Source organism: Rana temporaria, chromosome 9 (genome assembly GCF_905171775.1).
Source record: "Rana temporaria chromosome 9, aRanTem1.1, whole genome shotgun sequence".
Classification (NCBI taxonomy): Eukaryota; Metazoa; Chordata; class Amphibia; order Anura; family Ranidae; genus Rana; species Rana temporaria.
The window spans coordinates 44,749,081-44,768,129 of NC_053497.1; the positions used below are offsets into that span (position 1 = coordinate 44,749,081).

The window sequence follows — 19,049 nt, forward strand, 5'->3', positions numbered from 1 at the left end:
GGCATGTGGCCTGGTACGGTTCAGGAGAGGGGGGGGGCCGCACTCTGCCCCCCCTCTTTTCTGCGGCCGGCCAGGTTAACGTGCTCGGATAAGGGTCTGGTGTGGATTTTTAGGGGGACTCCACGCCATTTTTTTTATTTGGGGTGGAGTTCCCCTTAAAATCCACACCAGACCTGAAGGGCCTGGTATGGATATTTGGGGGGGACCCCACGTCATTTTTTTTTTTTTTACGGCGGGGTTCCCCTTAATATCCATTCCAAACCTGAAGGGCCTGGTAATTTAATTTGGGGGAACCCCCACACATTTTTTTTTAGTTTTAATGAGCAATGACTATTCTTTATAGCCATGAGTACTTTTAAATTACTTTTTTTTCACTTCAGAAATTACATCTTGTACAGGGACAGTTCTAAGCACGGGAAACATGCGTGTACCCCCCCTCCCCCCTGTATGAAATTTAAAGGAATATTTCACTTTTATTATTTCACTTTAACCACTTCCATACCGCGCCTATTCTGGCACTTCTCTCCTTCATGTAAAAATTATATTTTGTTCCTGGGAAATTACTCAGGACCCCCAAACATTATATATATTTTTTTTTTAGCAGACACCCTAGGGAATAAAGTGGCGATCATTTCTTATTTGATTTCCAACGGTATTTACGCAATCATTTTTCTAACACCTTTTTTTTTGGGCCCAAAAAAAAAACGGTTTCATGAATTAAAAAATAACAAAACAGTAAAGTTAGCCCAATTGTTAGGGATAATGTGAAAGATGATGTTACACTGAGTAAATAGATACCCAACTTGTCACGCTTTAATATTGCGCACACTCATGGAATGGCGCCAAATTTCGGGACTTAAAAATATCCATAGGCGATGCTTGATTTTTTTTTACAGGTTACCAGTTCAGAGTTACAGAGGAGGTCTAGGGCTTAGAATTAGTTCTCTCGCTCTAACGCACACGTCAATACCTCACATGTGTGGTTTGAATGGTGTTTACATATGTGGGCGGGACTTACATGCATGTTCGCTTCTGAGTGCGAGCTACTAGGGACAGGGGCGTTTTAATTTTTTTTTTTTTTACCTAATATTTTTCTTTTTGCACTTTTTTTTATTTTGGATCACTTTTATTCCTATTACAAGGAATGTAAACATCCCTTGTATTAGGACTAGTGTGTGACAGGTCCTCTTTATGGAGAGAGGCGGGGTCAATAAGGCTGGAAAGCATGGTATTGGAAAAAAAAAAAAAGATCTCATGCTTTCAGCTGCAATCATGTTGGTTCAGCACAGTGGTGTAGTGTATAGCACTTTGACCTAGCAGCAAAAGGGTCGCTGGTTCGAATCCCGCCCGTGACACCATCTGCCTGGAGTTTGCATGTTCTCCCTGTGCCTGCATGGGTTACCTCCCACAATATAAAAACATGCTGTAAATCGGATCCGGTCTAAATAAGCCCTAATATGCAGTAGTATATTTAGGTTTTGTGCTGCCCTAGGCCTCACTACATTTCTGCACCTCCTAATAGAAAAATGACCCACCCTTCCTGTCAAGGCCACACCCTGTTTTTGTATGACCCGCCCAATATTTTCAGGGGACACACACACACTAGTTCTGGGGGGGAGGGGGGCACTGGATTCCCTTAATTTGCATAGTTTTTCTCTCACTTCCTGTTTGGCTATGGGACAGGAAGTGAAGGCAAATCTCCCCAATTGGACACAGATAATACAAAATAAACTGACAGGGGCTATAACCCTCCCTCACTCCAAAATTAACCACTTCCATACAGGGCACTTACGTACCTTCCCGCCCAAGCCAATTTTCAGCTTTCAGCACTGTCGCACTTTGAATGGCAATTGCGCGGTCATGCTACACTGTACCCAAACAAAATTGGCGTCCTTTTTTCCCCACAAATAGAGCTTTCTTTTGGTGGTATTTGATCACCTCTGCGATTTTTTTTTTTTGCGCAACAACTAAAAAAATACCGAAAATTTTGAAAAAAATTACGTTTTTATTTTTTTCTGTAATTTTTTTGTAAATAAGTAAGTTTTCTCTTTCAATTATGGGCACTGATATGGTGGCACTAATGGGCACAGATGAGATGGCACTGATGGACATCGACGAGGTAGTACTGACGGGCACAGATGAGGTGGCACTGATTGGCGGCGCTGGTATGCGGCACTGATGGGCACACATGGGCGGCACTGATGGGCACTCATGGGCGGCACTGATGGGCACTCATGGGCGGCACAGATGGGCACTCATGGGCGGCACAGATGGGCACTCATGGGCGGCACAGATGGGCACTGTGGGGTGGCACAGATGGGCACTGTGGGGTGGCACTGATGGGCACTGTGGGGTGGCACTGATGGGCACTGTGGGGCGGCACTGATGGACACTGTGGGGCGGCACTGATTTACTTGTTGCCAGTTTGGCATCTTTTTATTTTTTTCATCATTTTTTTTTCCCCAGACTTTTTTTTTTTTCCAGCCTATTTTTTCCCCATTTTTATTTTGTTTTTCCCTTCCCTGGTGGGCATCCCTGGTGGTCCATGTGGCGATCCGAGGGGGGGCTGCGCTGATAAACAATCAGCGCGAACCCCCCCTGTCAGGAGAGCCGCCGATCGGCTCTCCTCTACTCGCGTCTGTCAGACGCGAGTGAGGAAGAGCCATCAACGGCTCTTCCTGTTTACATCGTGATCAGCCGTGGTTGGACACGGCTGATCACGTGGTAAAGAGTCTCCGTGAGAGACTCTTTACCGAGATCGGTGTTGCGGGGTGTCAGACTGACACCCCGCAACAACGATCGCCGCGATGCGCGCCCCCGGGGGCACGCAGCGGCTAAGAATCCTGAGGACGTCGTATGACGTCCGGTCAGGATTCTACAACCACTTTGCCGACGTCAATCTGTCATTGGCGGGCGGCAAGTGGTTAAAGAAAATAAAAAGTGTTGATTATAGTTCTAGTTTAAGCACAAATTTCAGAGAGTTTTATTGAGAGGCCTAAGAAAATATAACCATGCCAATAGGCCAGGATACAGCGTTGCTAATATGTATGAATGTGTGTTAGGGACCCCCACAAACACCACCCAATGTTAAATAAACAATTTTCTTAATTTGCAAATAAGTATTATCTGCTCATTTTTGGGGGATGCCTGCACCCCTAATAGGGTGAAGACACCTCACAAATGTTGTCACTTTCTACTTCAAATTCATTCACTTCCTGTCACATAGCCAAACAGGAAGTGAGGGTAAAACCTAATGTCTTTTGTTGGGGACACACAGATCAATCTAAATAGTTTCCCATTATGGAAATTGCATTTTGCTGTGTACACCCCAAATCATTAGGGATCTTGGACTTTGGGGGTCCATTTACTAAAGGCAAATCCACTTTGCATTACAAGTGGACAAGCAAGGAATAAAACAAAAAAACTTTGCTTCTACAGGATTGGATGTTAAAACCGTCAGTGCTTCCTCTCTAATTTTCAGCGACTACACTTGTACTGCATAGTGGCTTTGCCTTTACTAGACCCCAAGCTAACTAATCATTTGGGGTGTACACAGCAGTGCAATTTGCTTAATGGGGACACTAGTTAGACTGACCCCAAGAAAAGACATTGGTAGGGTTTTAACCTCACTTCCTGTTCACCTGTGTGACAGGAAGTGAAGACAATTTTAAGAAAAGTGACACAAAGCCCAACCCAAAAAAAACACAAGCAGGGGTTCTAACATTCACTTGGCTTCCCTCAAACACCCACAATTAGAATAGGATTGCCTTGCGCTAGATTTAAGCACAGTGCTGTAAATCAGCACTTCAAGCCTGTCCACCAATACCCCCCCCAACCCCCCCCCCCCCGCCCCCAACAGGCCATGTTTGCAGGTTTTCCTTCATCTTGCACATGTGCTTTAAAAGACAGTCTGGACAGCAATTCTTGATAAGAGAAATCCACAAAACATGTCCTGTTAGGGGTACTGCAGTAAAAAGAAAATACTTTGTCTTTTTAATTTCCTGGTGATTAAACATGGCAGCAAACTTTTCATGCCTACACACCAGGAAAGAAGCTTAGACAAAAATCACACCTAATTTGTTAGGCCAAACCTATTTCAGCTGCAGCTGTCAAAATCTGTAGCATGAAAAAGTAACAAAAAACAAACTTCAAAATTTGAAAGTAATTTTTATTGGTCAACAAAACAAGGAAAGCAAAAAAGACAAACAAACAAAAACACACACACAAACATAAATAAATTTTAAAAATCAAAATAAACATAGGTTAACCGTCACAACATCTTCAGAAATATTTTTCAAAATAAGGCCTCATTCACACTTGGCCGTTCGGGTCCGTCTGTCGGCGGACCTGAACGGCCGCTCCATGCATCGCTATGGAGCGTCGGATGTCAGCGGAGACATGTCCGCTGACATCCGACCCGCTAAAAACAGACGTATGGGGGCCACGTCCCCATCCAACTATGCGGATCAGATCGGGCAAGATCTGATGAAAACGGACATGCTGTCCGTTTTCATCAGATCGCTCCATAGGGACACAGCGGTGCCCGACAAGCCCCTCCCCACTCAGTGAGCAGAGAGGAGCTTGTCATTGTCGGCTCAGCGGAGATCTGCGGACTGATCTCCCGCTGAGCCGACGGGAACAGGCGGACTCCGTAGCGACGGAGTCCGCCAAGTGTAAATGGAGCCTAAGGCAGCAGAGACAAATACATCAAATTGAACATCATTTAAAAATAAACGAAAAACATTGGCAAAATAAAAATAAACATGCTCCAAAACACATCTATGTTTAGCAGCAACAACATTCATTCATTCATTCATTCATTCATTCATTCATTCATTCATTCCTGCCTCCTCTCAGGGCAGCTTAGGACTGCTCTATCCACGCTTTTTATAACATGTGCTTGTGTGCTAGTAATGAAGCAATTGAAATCACATGAACAAATTTCAGTCTCTAGTTTGGGTCAGCTTGTAAGTGGTTACACCTGTTAAGGATGTCCTTAAATTACTAACCCACCCACGCTCTATGAGCATGCTCAGAGACATCCAAGTGATTTTCACCCTCAAAAAGAAAGTAAAACATTTCTAAGTGCCTGAGCATGCTCAGTTCAGCTCACATGCAGGAACAAAGCTGCAATGGCTGCTGAAAGCATGAGAGCTGTGTTTTTTCCCCTGAACTCATGCTTTCCAGGCTGAAGGGGAGGTCTTAGTTATTATTACGTAACAAAAATAAATAATAATAATTAAAAGGCCCCTGTCCCTAGTAGCTCCCAGTCAGAAGCGAACACGCACATTTTTTTTCAGGTTACCAGTTTAGAGTTACATTGGAGGTCTAGTGCTAAAAGTATTGCTCTCGCTCTAACGCACGCGTCAATACCTCACATGTGTGGTTTGAACGATGTTTACATATGTGGGCGGGACTTGCATAAGTCCCGCCCACATATGTAAACACCGTTCAAACCACACATGTGAGGTATTGACGTGTGCGTTAGAGCGAGAGCAATACTTTTAGCACTAGACCTTCTCTGTAACTATAAACTGGTAACCTGAAGAAAAAAACGTTGCCTATGGGGATTTTAAAGTATTGAAGTTTGGCACCATTCCATGAGTGTTTGCAATAGTAAAGCGTGACATGTTAGGTATCTATTTACTCGGTGTAACATCATCTTTCACATTATCGCCAAAAATTGGGCTAACTTTAGTGTTTTGTTAATTTTTAAACACTTGAGCCCCAGACCATATTACTGGTCAATGACCGGGCCAGTTTTTGCGATTCGGCACTGCGTCGTTTTAACTGACAATTGCGATCGTGCGACGTGGCTCCCAAACAAAATTGGCGACCTTTTTTTTCCCACAAAGAGAGCTTTCTTTTGGTGGTATTTGATCACCTCTGCGTTTTCTTTTTTTTTGTTATAAACAAAGCTATAAACAAAAATAGAGCGACAATTTTAAAAAAAAGAATATTTTTGACTTTTTGCTATAATAAATATCCCCAAAAATATATATAAAAAAACTAATTTTTTCCTCAGTTTAGGCCGATACGTATTCTGCTACATCTTTTTGGTTCCAAAAAAAATCGCAAAAAGCGTTTATTGATTGGTTTGGGCAAAAGTTATAGCGTCTACAAAATAGGGGTTATTTTTATGGCATTTTTATTAATATTTTTTTTACTAGTAATGACGGCGATCAGCGATTTTTATCGGTACTGCGACATTATGGCGGACACATCGGACACTTTTTTGGGACCATTGGCATTTTTATAGCGATCAGTGCTATAAAAATGCATTGCTTACTATAAAAATGCCACTGGCAGGGAAGGGGTTAACACTAGGGGTGAGGGAGGGGTTAAATAGGTTCCCTGGGTGTGTTCTAACTGAAGGGGGGGGTGGGACTGACATGGGTAAATGACAGATTGCTGTTCATGAAGGGGAACTCCAGACCAAAAAAAAAAAAACGTGGGTTCCCCTCCAGGTGCATACCAGGCTCTTAGGCTTGGTCTGGAACGTTAGGGGTTAAACCCACGCCGAAAACCAGCCTGGGGTTCCCCCCTTGATCCAGACCAAGCCCTTATCCCAAGCACGCAGTCTGGCCGGACAGGAATGGGGGTGGGGATGAGCGAGCGCCCCCCCCTCCTGAGCCGTACCAGACCGCATGCCCTCAACATGGGGGAGTGTGTGCTTTGGGGGAGGGGGCACTGCCCCCCACCCCAAAGCACTCTTGTCCCCATGTCGATAGGGACAAGAGCCTCTTCCCGACAACCCTAGCCGTTGGTTGTCGGGGTATGCGGGCAGGGGCTTATCGGAATCTGTGAGCCCCCTTTAATAAGGGGGCCCCCAGATGCTGGCCCCCCACCCTATGTGAATGAGTATGGGGTACATCGTACCCCTACCCATTCACCTGGGGGAAAAATGTAAAGTAAAAAAAACACACCACACAGATTTTTAAAATAATTTATTAGTCAGCTCGGGGGGCCACCCCCCTTTCTTCTTTAAGCTCTTTTAGAAGGGGGGGGTGTCTTCTCTCTTCCGCCGGGGCCCTGGCCTTCGCCGTTTTCTGCCGGGGGAGGGCGCCATCCCTCGGTCTTATCCGGGCTTCAGCGATTTCTGCCAGGGGATGGCGCCTATCCCCCGGTCTTTCCGGTGCCTTCCGCCAGGGCCCCGGTCTTCTTCCTCGTCTTCCTCGCAGAAGAGGGAACAGAGAAGAAAGCGGAAAGAAAGCCCTGGCTCCGCGGGGGAGACAGGCAGAAGAGGGAACGCCAAGAAAGCAGAGAAAAGACCGGGGATTTGGCGCACCTCCGGCAGAAAACAAGGAAGAAGACCGGGGCCCTGGCGGAAGGCACCGGAAAGACTGGGGGATAGGCGCCATCCCCCGGCAGAAATCGCCGAAGCCCAGATGTCCCCCCCCCTAATGTAAAAGAGCTTAAAGGGGTTTGGGGGCCCCGGCGGAAGGCACCGGATAAGACCGAGGGATGGCGAAGGCCAGGGCCCAGGCGGAAGAGAGAAGACACCCCCCTTCTAAAAGAGCTTAAAGAAGAAAGGGGGGGGCCCCGGAGCTGACTAATAAATTATTTAAAAATCTGTGTGGTGTGTTTTTTTACTTTACATTTTCCCCCCAGGTAAATTGGTAGGGGTACGATGTACCCCATACTCATTCACATAGGGTGGGGGGCCGGCATCTGGGGGCCCCCTTATTAAAGGGGGCTCGCAGATTCTGATAAGCCCCTGCCCGCATACCCCGACAACCAACGGCTAGGGTTGTCGGGAAGAGGCTCTTGTCCCTATCGACATGGGGACAAGAGTGCTTTGGGGTGGGGGGGCAGTGCCCCCTCCCCCAAAGCACACACTCCCCCATGTTGAGGGCATGCGGTCTGGTACTGCTCAGGAGGGGGGGGGGCGCTCGTTCATCCCCACCCCCATTCCTGTCCGGCCAGACTGCGTGCTTGGGATAAGGGCTTGGTCTGGATCAAGGGGGGAACCCCACGCTGGTTTTCGGCGTGGGTTTAACCCCCAACGTTCCAGACCAAGCCTAAGAGCCTGGTATGCACCTGGAGGGGAACTCACGTCGGTTTTTGCTTTGAAATTTGGCGCGGAGTTCCCCTTCATGGTCAGCGCAAGCTAAAAACAGGTCGGCCTTTCACGTGCACCGACTAATGCCGCGCAAAGGCTGCTACGCTGCTTGGTATTTACCAAGATATTCCCAGCGTAGTCAGTCGGCGTGCGTGAAAGGACGTATCAGCCCCGCACGCATGCGCAGTATGCAAATAAACCTCCCGGAGGTTTATTCCTACTTGCGGCGTACGGCGCTCGATTTCACTAAAAACACTTTCACTTTCAATTCGGCCTGGGAAACTTAAAACAAACACATGTCACTACACCTCCCCACTTCACCTCACATTCCCCCCTAATAAACTCCCGCCCAAACCCCGTCTATTTACATTTCTTAATGCGTACGCCAGGTCTATACAGGCGCACCATGCGCCCTCTCCTGGGCATACTAGGCATTTTAGTAACTAAGGAAATACACTGCACTAGCAGCGTATTTCTTTAGTAAATGTCAAAACGGCTGCTACGCCTGCCTTTGCTCCATGAGTCATGGAGCAAAGGCTTGGTAAATCAGCCCCTATATCTCCCTAACAGCGCACTGGGTAAATGCAGTGGCGGCTGGGCCTGAGGCGGATAGCAGTTTGGCACATGTTCTTCCACCACCGAGGATTGCAGGGCGCTTCAGTTTACCTCCTGTTGCCAATTCCTCCTACTCCGCTTCCCCATCCTCTACCGCCTCCTCATCCGGTCAGCGTAACACATTCACCACCAACTTCAGCACAGCCATGGGTAAACGCCAGCAGGCAGTTTTAAAACGTTCCTGTTTGGGGGAAAACCCCCACACCGCGCAGGAGTTGTGGAGGGACATGGAACAACAGACTGATGAGTGGTTGGCGTCAGTGAGCCTCAAGCCGGGCCTGGTGGTGTGCGATAACGGGCAAAATCTCGTAGCAGCTCTGGGCCTAACCGGTTTGACGCACATCCCTTGCCTGGCGCATGTGCTGAATTTGGTGGTGCAGAGGTTCCTGAAAACCTTCCCCGATATGCCACAGCTGCTACAGAAAGTGCGGGCCGTCTGTGCGCACTTTCGGCGTGCTCACCCTGCTGATGCTCGCCTGGCAGCGCTGCAGCGTAACTTCGGCCTTCCCGCTCACCGCCTCATATGTGACGTGCCCACAAGGTGGAACTCCACCTTGCACATGCTGGCCAGACTGTGCGAGCAGCAGCAGGCGATAGTGGAGTTTCAGCTGCAGCACGCACGCGTGAGTCGCTCTGTGGAACAGAACCATTTCACCACCAATAACTGGGCCTCCATGCGAGACCTGTGTGCCATGTTGCGCTGTTTCGAGTACTCCACCAACATGGCCAGTGCCGATGACGCCGTTCTCAGTGTTACTATCACAGTTCTATGCCTCCTTGAAAAATCACCTCCGGCGATGATGGAAGGGGATGTGGCACAGGAGGAGGAGGAGGAATCGGGATCATTTCCAAGGCTTTCAGGGCAGTCATTCACAAGTGGCTCCGAGGTAGGGTTCCTGCACCAACAAAGGCCAGGTACACAATTGTCCAGCAAGGGCACAGTTCTGGAGGATGACGAGGTGGAGGATGAGGAGGAGGAGGAGGAACCATGTTCACAGCAGGGTGGCACCCAGACCAGCTCATGGCCATCACTGGTGTGTGGCTGGGGGGATACAGAGGACAGCTTTTCGTTGCCTCTGGGCAGCCTGGCACACATGAGCGATTACATGCTGCAGCGTCTCCGCAACGACAGCTGTGTTTCGCACATTTTAACAGGTGCTGATTACTGGGTGGCCACGCTGCTGGATCCCCGTTACAAGGACAATGTGCCGCCCTAATTCCCTCACTGGAGCGTGATCGCAAGATGCGCGAGTACAAGTGCACGCTGGTAGACGCGCTGCTGGTGGAATTCCCATCTGACAGCGGGGGCACAGTAGAAGCACAAGGCGAAGGCAGAGGAGGAGGAAGAGGTCGCCAACGCAGCCGGTGCACCGCCAGCACCTCAGAAGGCAGGGTTAGCATGGCCGAAATGTGGAAAAGCTTTGTCAGCACGCCACAATAACCAGCACCAACAGCTGATATGTAACGATTTAGCAGGAGGCAGCATTTCACCAACATGGTTGGGCAGTATCTGTACACACGCCTACACGTACTGAATGACGGGTCTGCCTCCTTAAACTTCTGGGTCTCCAAATTGGGCACATGGCCTGAGCTTGCCCTTTACGCCTTGGAGATGCTGGCCTGCCCTGCAGCCAGTGTATTATCTGAATGTGTATTTAGCACGGCAGGGGGCGTTAGCACAGACAAGCGCAGCCGCCTGTCCAGAGCCAATGTGGACAAGCTCACGTTCATTAAAATGAACCAGGCATGTGCAGAATAGACAAGTATACCGGCCTTACCCAGCCATTCTTGTTTTTCTGATCTTTCTAGGGTTGCCACCTCATCCCTTTAAAAGCGAAAACATATTAATTACACAGGTTCTCTGGCTGATTAAGGTGCTGCTAATTAAACTCACTTGGTGCCTTATCAACATTAAATTAGCCCCAGGACGTGTGTAATTACTATGTGTTCGGGTTTAAAGGGATGAGGTGGCAACCCTAGATCTTTCTCAATCTTTTGGTGTTTACCCTAATTTAAAAAATAAATCAATTAAAAACCAAAACCTGCTGCTTTGGCTACCTCCTTGTCAGGATATAACTTACCAAAGCCAAGATGCCAAGGGCGGCTCACCTTTGCGACCTCATGCGATCCGCCCTCTGGATTTTGGGACAGAGGGTAGGACGCAACAGGAGGCACCGGGACCAGTGGCAGGAGGAGATCCAAGGTAAACCGGAAACTGGATCGCAGAAGCACACTGGAGACTGTAGCGGATGACACAGGAAACAGTCCAAAATAGCAGGTGCACACAGGGAACAAGACTGAAGGAAAAACCAGGAACAAGCCGGAGTCAGGGGCTGAAGCAAGCGGTGTATCCAAAAGTCCAAAGCCGAGGGTCAGGGATTACAGAGATCAGAGAGTCCAAGTTCAAGCCGGGGTCAAGGTAAACAGAAGGCGATAATCCAGGAAACAGGCCAGGGGTCAGGTAACGAGATATCCAAAGAGTATTCAGCAGCAAGGTAATCCAAAAAGCTGTTTACGAACCAGCAATTTGCAAAGAGGAAGGGGCTGGCTTAAATAGGCCGCTCAGGCCACTGATTGGTCCAAAGTAGCACGAGTTCAGAACCAGGCTCCGACGGACAGCAAGAAGAATAACACTGAGCAGTGGCTCAGAGGCAAAGACCTGGACCAGCAATGGAGAGGTCCTGGGTTCGATTCCACCCAGAGCCAACTGGGGAATGTGACCGTGAAAGGTTAGTGCCCTGACACTCCTCCTCCACCGCCGCTTCCACCTACACCGCCACAACCTCCTACTACATATGGACCTTGTCCTCCTAGGTCAAGATTATTATTATTTTTTTTATGTTATTTTAAGTTATTTCCCTATCCACATTTATTTCAGAGTACTTGCTATGCTCTTACCGATATTTTGCTGCCATTTACAGCCCTCTAGCCCTTTCCCTTAGTGTTTTAGAGACATTTTTGTACTGAAAAGTTCGGGTCCCCATTCACTTCAATGGGGTTCGGGTCCGGGGTCAAGTTCGGTTCAAGTTCGGGTCCCGAACCCGGACTTTTTTCCGAAGTTTGGCCGAACCCGTCGAACCCGAACATCCAGGTGTCCGCTCAACTCTACTTACTAGTAGTGCTTATATCTTTTCCACCAAATATTCTTCCATTACGTCCCATGACAGCACAGTTGACATATGGGCCCACCTGTGAGGGACAGGAAATAGAGAGTTAATACATTTAAGCCCCGTACACACGATCCGAAAATTGTACGAAAAATTACGCATTCGATAATCTGATCATTAGTACAGACCTTTTCGAGATCAGGACAGTTGATCCAATATTATTATTACGACAGGCACGAAAAAAAAAAAAATTGTACGATGCCAGATCGTACGATTTTCATATAATCAGTACAGCCGTCATTCGAAAATGCAATACAAATGCATTACAACACGACATCACTTCCAAATTTTTATTCTGTCGAACGAGAATTTTCCTCCCTGGTATGGCTGGTTATTCCCATTCCCTTTGAAAGAATATATAGCTAGATTCACATAGATAGCCGCAACTTTAAGGCGGCATAGCTTAAGGCATTTAAGCTACGCTGCCGTAAGTTAGCGAGGCAAGTACATGATTCACAATGTACTTGCCTGCTAAGTTACGGCGGCGTAGCCTAAAGCGGGCGGGCGTAAGGGCGCCTAATTCAAATTTGTCTGAGGGGGCGTGAAACGACGTAAAAATTTTGAATTTCGAAGCGGGAACGGCGGCTATACTTTAACATTACTATTCCAACTATTTGATGGAATAACTTTAGGCCTGCTAATGCGTTACGCAAACGGCGTAAATGTACTGCGGCGGCCGGGCGTACGTTCGTGAATAGGCGTATCTACTGATTTACATATTCTACGCCGACCGCAATGGAAGAGCCACCTAGCGGCCAGCCTAAATATTGCAACCTAAGATAGGACGGTGCAAGCCGTCGTATCTTAGATATGTTTAAGCGTATCTCTGTTTGAGAATACACTTAAACATAGGTCGGCGCAGATTCTGAGTTACGTCGGCGTATCTACTGATACGCCGACCTAACTCTACCTGAATCTAGCTAATAGTACATAGAATCAAAAATCTACCTCTAAATCAAGGAAGGAGGCTTAGTTCTTAAAGTGGATGTAAACCCAATTTTTTTTGGGGATGTCACAATGTACAGTATAAGATTTCCTATCATCTGTGCCCAGTCTTGCCACACATAGTTAATCCAGCTCTGAGCAATCCTCTTTTATTGTTCAGTGAAATAAAACGGACTTACAGAGAAAAACCTTAGTCCGTTCCGCCCCCTTGCTGTGAGTAACATATTATTTACATATCTCATGCACTAGCCTGGAGACAGGCATTACTTTTTAATTCCCACCCCCACTCCTTTTCTGAATCATGTGGTTACTTTTCTGGATTTTGACTGGATGTTAGTGATCATAGCAGAATTTAGTGTAAGGAATACACAGGAAAAAATGCATATTGACAAGGGGAGTGTAGAGGTGGGTGGGGAGTCTACTGACATCACGACTCCACCCACTGAGCTCCAGACAACAGACCCACCCACAGAATCTGCTGTTTTTCAGTTCTTATAACAGACAGAGGGGAAACATTTGACAGGTAAGGATACATGCAGGAGACATGTATATCCTTATAGATCAGCACTATGGCAGTAGTTTAGAAAGGATGACAGTGGGTTTACATCCACTTTAACTGTAGGAATCAAATGCTAAACCATTTTTGTTACAAATGCAAGGTTAGGACAGCTGCAGAAGAATCATCTATGATCTGAATTTTCAAAATTGCCCAGCATTTCATATACTCAAAAAACAATCCATTAGGTCCCCTTTCAGGTACGTATATATCCAGAAGATTCACTCCCCTAGACTCTTACCGAATTGATTGACCCATATATCAGTATTGGGTCAGCAAAAATATATCACTCTCAAGTCTCAACGCCTTAGGCCGCGTACACACGATCAGTCCATCCGATGAGAACGGTCCGAAGGACCGTTGTCATCGGTTAACTGATGAAGCTGACTGATGGTCTGATGTGCCTACACACCATAGGTTAAATAACCGATCGTGTCAAAATGCGGTGACGTAAAACACAACGACGTGCTGAAAAAAGTTCAATGCTTCCAAGCATGCGTCGACTTGATTCTGAGCATGCGCGGGTTTTTAACCGATGCTTTTGCATACTAACGATCGGTTTTGACCTATCGGTTAGGTGTCCATCGGTTCAATTTTAAAGCAAGTTCTCATTTTTTTGACCGAAGGTTAACTGACCGATGGGGCCCACACACGATCGGTTTGGACCGATGAAAACGGTCCTTTAGTCCGTTTTCATCGGTTTTGACCGATCGTGTGTACGCGGCCTTAGTGTCTGCTTTAACCACTTAAGGACCCCTTCACACCGATATACGTCGGCAGAATGGCACTGCTGGGCACATCAACGTATATGTACGTTGCCCTTTAAGCCCAGCTGTGGGGTCGCACGCTCCCGCGACCCGGTCCGAAGCTCCGTGACCGCGGGACCCGATCGCCGCTGGAGTCCCGCGATCGGTCCCCGGAGCTGAAGAACGGGGAGAGCTGTGTGTAAACCCAAGAAATTCCCACAGACCTGGATGTTTAAAAGCACAGGAGGACATTTGCCCTTAAAGTGTAAGCTCTAGCAATCGGATGTCTTATCCATCAAGTGACAATGGACCCTGAATGCAGGATGCCCCTTGCAAGGTCCCAAGGACAGGGCAAATACGGACTCTGTGCTTTGAGGACTATTATGGCTCTTACTATGTGCAGGCAATGAAGAGCAATATTTCCTTTTGGAGCAGGGCATATGTAGAGGGTAGGACTATGTATATTGAGGTGAAAAACTGATACCACCTTATGAAGAAAAGATGGTCTTGGGCATAAGACTGCTTGTTCTTCTGAAATTTAAGGAACGAGTCCTTACAAGAGAGTAGCTAACTCAGAGACATGTCTGACAGATATCCATTAAAAAGGCCATCTTGAAGAAAAGGCCACCTAATGCTGGGCCCACACAGATCGAGATTTGTCCGGTTGAGCAGGAATGAGCCGCATTTCTGTTAAATAGAAGCCGATCATTATTAGATCAGCTTCTGTCAAATGATCCTGCTGGAAAACCAGCATTCGACCAGTCATTGCAGCCAATTCTGACGGAGGTGTGGATGCAGGAATCTGATTTTTTTTTTTTGTTTTGGCCCTCTGGCTGAACGAAAACAAATAAAATAAAAAATAAATCAGTATGTATCCAGCTTAACATTATTGTTTTTTTTTTTTTTTTTAACAAACAGGTTTATACCCCCCCTGCTCTTTACAAATGTATTACACAGAGTGGCCCTAAACCATCGCTCTTCAGGTCCATGACAGCATTTCTGGCTCCTCCTCTTCGGCGAGTGTCCGCCAAAGGAAGCCCCTTCCTATTAGCAGACAGATGTGAATTTGCAGTAGGAAAGGGAGGTAGGCATAGACTAGCCTGAACTAAGACCTGTGATTTATTAAGGCATCCAGTGCCAACGCTAAGAGATGCTTGGTCCTGGCCACAAACAGAGGTAGTTTGTTGTTGAATCTGGAACCAGGATGTCCATATTCAGGTTCCCTCATTTCAGATATATCGGGTTGATGTTTGGATGAAGGACCCATTCCCCTAGATCCAGACTGAGGCAGCTAAGGTAATCTGCTTTTAAGTTGTCCACAACTGAAATGTGGACTGCAGAGAATGCTGGACAGCGAGTCTCCACCGATGAGATTATTGCTTACTTCAAGGCTGAACGACTCCTGGAGCCCCCTTTAAAGTTGGGTTAGTTTTGCTGTGGCATTGCCTCCCTTGCAGAAGGGGGTCCAGTGTTGCAGAGCCATCTCTATAGCCTTGAGCTCCAGGATGTCAATGGGGGGCTTATCTTACAATTTTGGGACAAGGACCCCCTAAAGTGGACATACAAGTCTTCAACATTTTCAGAATTTCTGCACTCCCATTTCAAGATACTCTATAAGATTTTATCGAAAAGAAGATGGCTTCAGCCCTAAGAAAAATGGGTGTTTTATAATCTTCTATCTAAGCATTGCCACAACAAAGGTTGCCAGATCCCTAAAACATTTGAATAATGCAGCTAGAGTCTCATCTGCAAAATAGCACCACAAACAGCAGATTTTGGGATCCCTACCAGTTTTTACCAAGTTGGTGACGCACCACTACCATTTAAAACTTTGCAAATAGGGCCCTATATTTTAAATTTTGGTGGGGCGTCATAGGATCTAAAACTAAACTCTGGGGCATCCACTTGTTCCTCTTGCTTGACAAGACTCTGCACACAATATTAGACAAGGCAGTGGACGAAAAGTAAGCGCTTCTAAAGCAAAAGATGCAGTTTAAAAAAGAAAATGTCCTACCAGAGATTAATTCAAAAACACAGAAAAGACAAGTCAAGTGGCAGTTCCTGAGAAAATGCAGGGGATTTTTGTGCAATCCCAACAGCTGAGAGAAGAGGGAAAAATGCCAGACTCAGCAAGTCCTGTGGGGAGAAGACTGTCTTGCTTCCTAGTAGGATGGAAGAATGTCACTATGAATCCATAAATACTTTAGGTTATCAAGACTGGTTACAGCTGCCTTGGTTTGCAAATTGACCACAAGATGGTCTTCTGCATGTTGGCAGCCGAGGTGACTGTGAGCTTCCAGAAAGTTCTTCTAGATCCTCCTGTGGAGCAATGCAGAGGATTTTATGCGACAATCTTACAATTTTGGGACAAGGACCCCCTAAAGTGGACACACAAGTCTTCAACATTTTCAGAATTTCTGCACTCCCATTTCAAGATACTCTATAAGATTTTATCGAAAAGAAGATGGCTTCAGCCCTAAGAAAAATGGGTGTTTTATAATCTTCTATCTAAGCATTGCCACAACAGAGGTTGCCAGATCCTTAAAACATTTGAATGTTGGCATTGGTTGGAGGACCAATATCTTTGGTCCTCCAACCAAATAGAACTTTCAGGACTATTATCGATCTAAACATCGCAACTTGAAGTACAAGAAATGCAAGATGGAAATGGTATATTCAACTATGAATCTACTTTGAAAAGGATTCTGCATGACAACCCAGGATTTAAAGGATGTCAACTAACAGATTTATTCACCCAGTATCCCAAAAAGATTTAAAAATGGCTGTTTACCTAGGGCAGAAAACCTGTGCATCTGCAGTGTGACTCAAACATCACTCATAAAGATTCATTCTAATCCTAATAAAGAAGACTTTTCCAAATTGGATGTGGAAAGGTGCTAGTTCAAGTATCTGTAGGTCAAAAAGCCTTTGAGAAAAGTCAAAAATTATTTAGTAGAGTTCCAGGGTAGAAATAAAGACCATAAAGACCAAGACATCGTTTGCAGTTACACAGCCATTACTAACCCCCCCCCCTCCCCAAAAAAAAAAAGGAAAGCTGTTGCACATTCTACTAGATCAATCTCTACTTCTTGGACCAAAGCTACAGTGGGTCATATCTGTAAAGCCACACTGTGGTCACATTTTTATACTTTTGGTCAGCGCTACAGACTGGATGTAGATCTGGAGGCGACCTTTGGACAGAACGTTTTTTATGTTTAATTTCCCACCCATAAGATATCTGTTAGAGCTCTCAGGTGTGCTGTCATGGGACATGGGTCTAAAACACAAAGCACTCTTATTGATAATCCTATTTCTACATAGTCAACATGACAGCACAACCTATTCCCTCCCTTTTTAGTTTAGTGGTCCTTTTTTTGCTATTATATTATACACTGAGGGGGTCTGGTGTTAACCATTTATTAACTATTTCCTGAGCCTCACGGTTGGCCAGTACTTGATTTGTGTTTTTTATTCACTTGCAAAATGCCTCTGAACTTGCTAGAAAATGTGACTAGTCAATACCCTAGCACAGCCCTCTCCCTCCTTGGAAGTCATAACCCTCTTTTCTTCTAGGAGTGTCCAATTACTCTTTGTGCTGGCCCAGCTCCTCCACCCCTCCCTTCACTTCTCTGTATAATCTTTCGTGTAGCTTCCAGGGGAGGAGGGAGTACTATAGAAAGTGTCACTTGAGTGACAGCTTTAAGTCTGATGTGGCTTCCGATATCACATTCAAGATTGTAGTGCCCAGCAACACTTGCCATGCTTTTGCACGTCTACACAAAGAAGGCTTTTACAAGTACATACCATGCTTGATGAAATTAATGGTCTGGTGACAGGGTCTCTTTAAGCCAGCATGTGATTAAACATGCATCAAACTCCTTTCATAGATTATGTATGAGGTACAATAAAGACATCAATGCAAAATCCACAAACTTTTCATTTTTTTAAGGTGATGGTATACCTAGAAGTAGTCACATCTGTATGTACGTATAGAATCATGGAATGTGTTTTGTTACTCAACTATGTAGCTTCCCAGGGGTCAAGAACGTACCCCAGCATTTATACCCACACAGGTTGCCTTAATCCAATTGAAATGATATGTGTCAAGGTCGATGTTGACTGTCCCAGAACATAAGGCAAGTTATAAAGGTTGTGAAGTCACCTTGTTTTAATTTACATAATTCAATCACCTTGATGTCATTAAGTCTGAGCAGTTGTTAATCATTTGCATTACATGCCTAATGGTTATGTGAATTATTGTTCACCTTGTTTTTCATAAGCATGCAACATTCAAAGTCCACCTGGTGCTGTCATTATCTGATGCATTTCCCTCCATCACTGGAGATCATTCATAGTCTATGACTAAGAGCCAGTGGTGGAGGCAAATGTTCCAGTAGCTATTGCACTGGGATGACTTTGAATGGTGCATTCTTTCAATTTATATGGGCAGCTCTTCATTGTTTTGGAGGATTGTTTGTGGATGCCTGGCGGTCCATGACCATAGAGAGTCTGCTCCTGCAGCCTAGGAAGAGGATAGACCTTGAGCCTACAGCAGTTTTCTGATCACATATATGAATTGTCGTCAAATCTCCAGAGCAAAAAATGATAAATGGCATATGCGAATGACAGGCAGCGATTGAGTTGCCCAATGCTGGTGTAGGTTGCCGACACTTATTTGAACTAAGGAAGCCACTTGGCCAAGGATGAGTAGTGAAACTGTCTTCAAGGTTACAGAACACATTTACATGAATGTGGCTTACTATACTAAAAAGGAAAAACTTGCCAATAGAACCTTTAAGACATATATACGTAATACACTGGATCATGATTTTGACTTGGACTCTGAACTTGTTTGCTAGAATGCACACTGAAGGTACAAATCCCCGATAATGAGGCTGCTTTGTTTTCAGTGGGCTGAAACATAATTTCAATGTGACCTTTTCTTGGTAGTGTCAACA

General features: G+C 45.9%; 1 protein-coding gene across 1 annotated transcript in view; it reads right to left on the bottom strand.

The window, feature by feature from the left end:
- The window catches only part of LOC120913429 (F-box only protein 27-like), a 37,222-nt gene that overhangs the window by 13,401 nt on the left and 4,772 nt on the right, over positions 1-19,049 (bottom strand). The window lies entirely within an intron of this gene.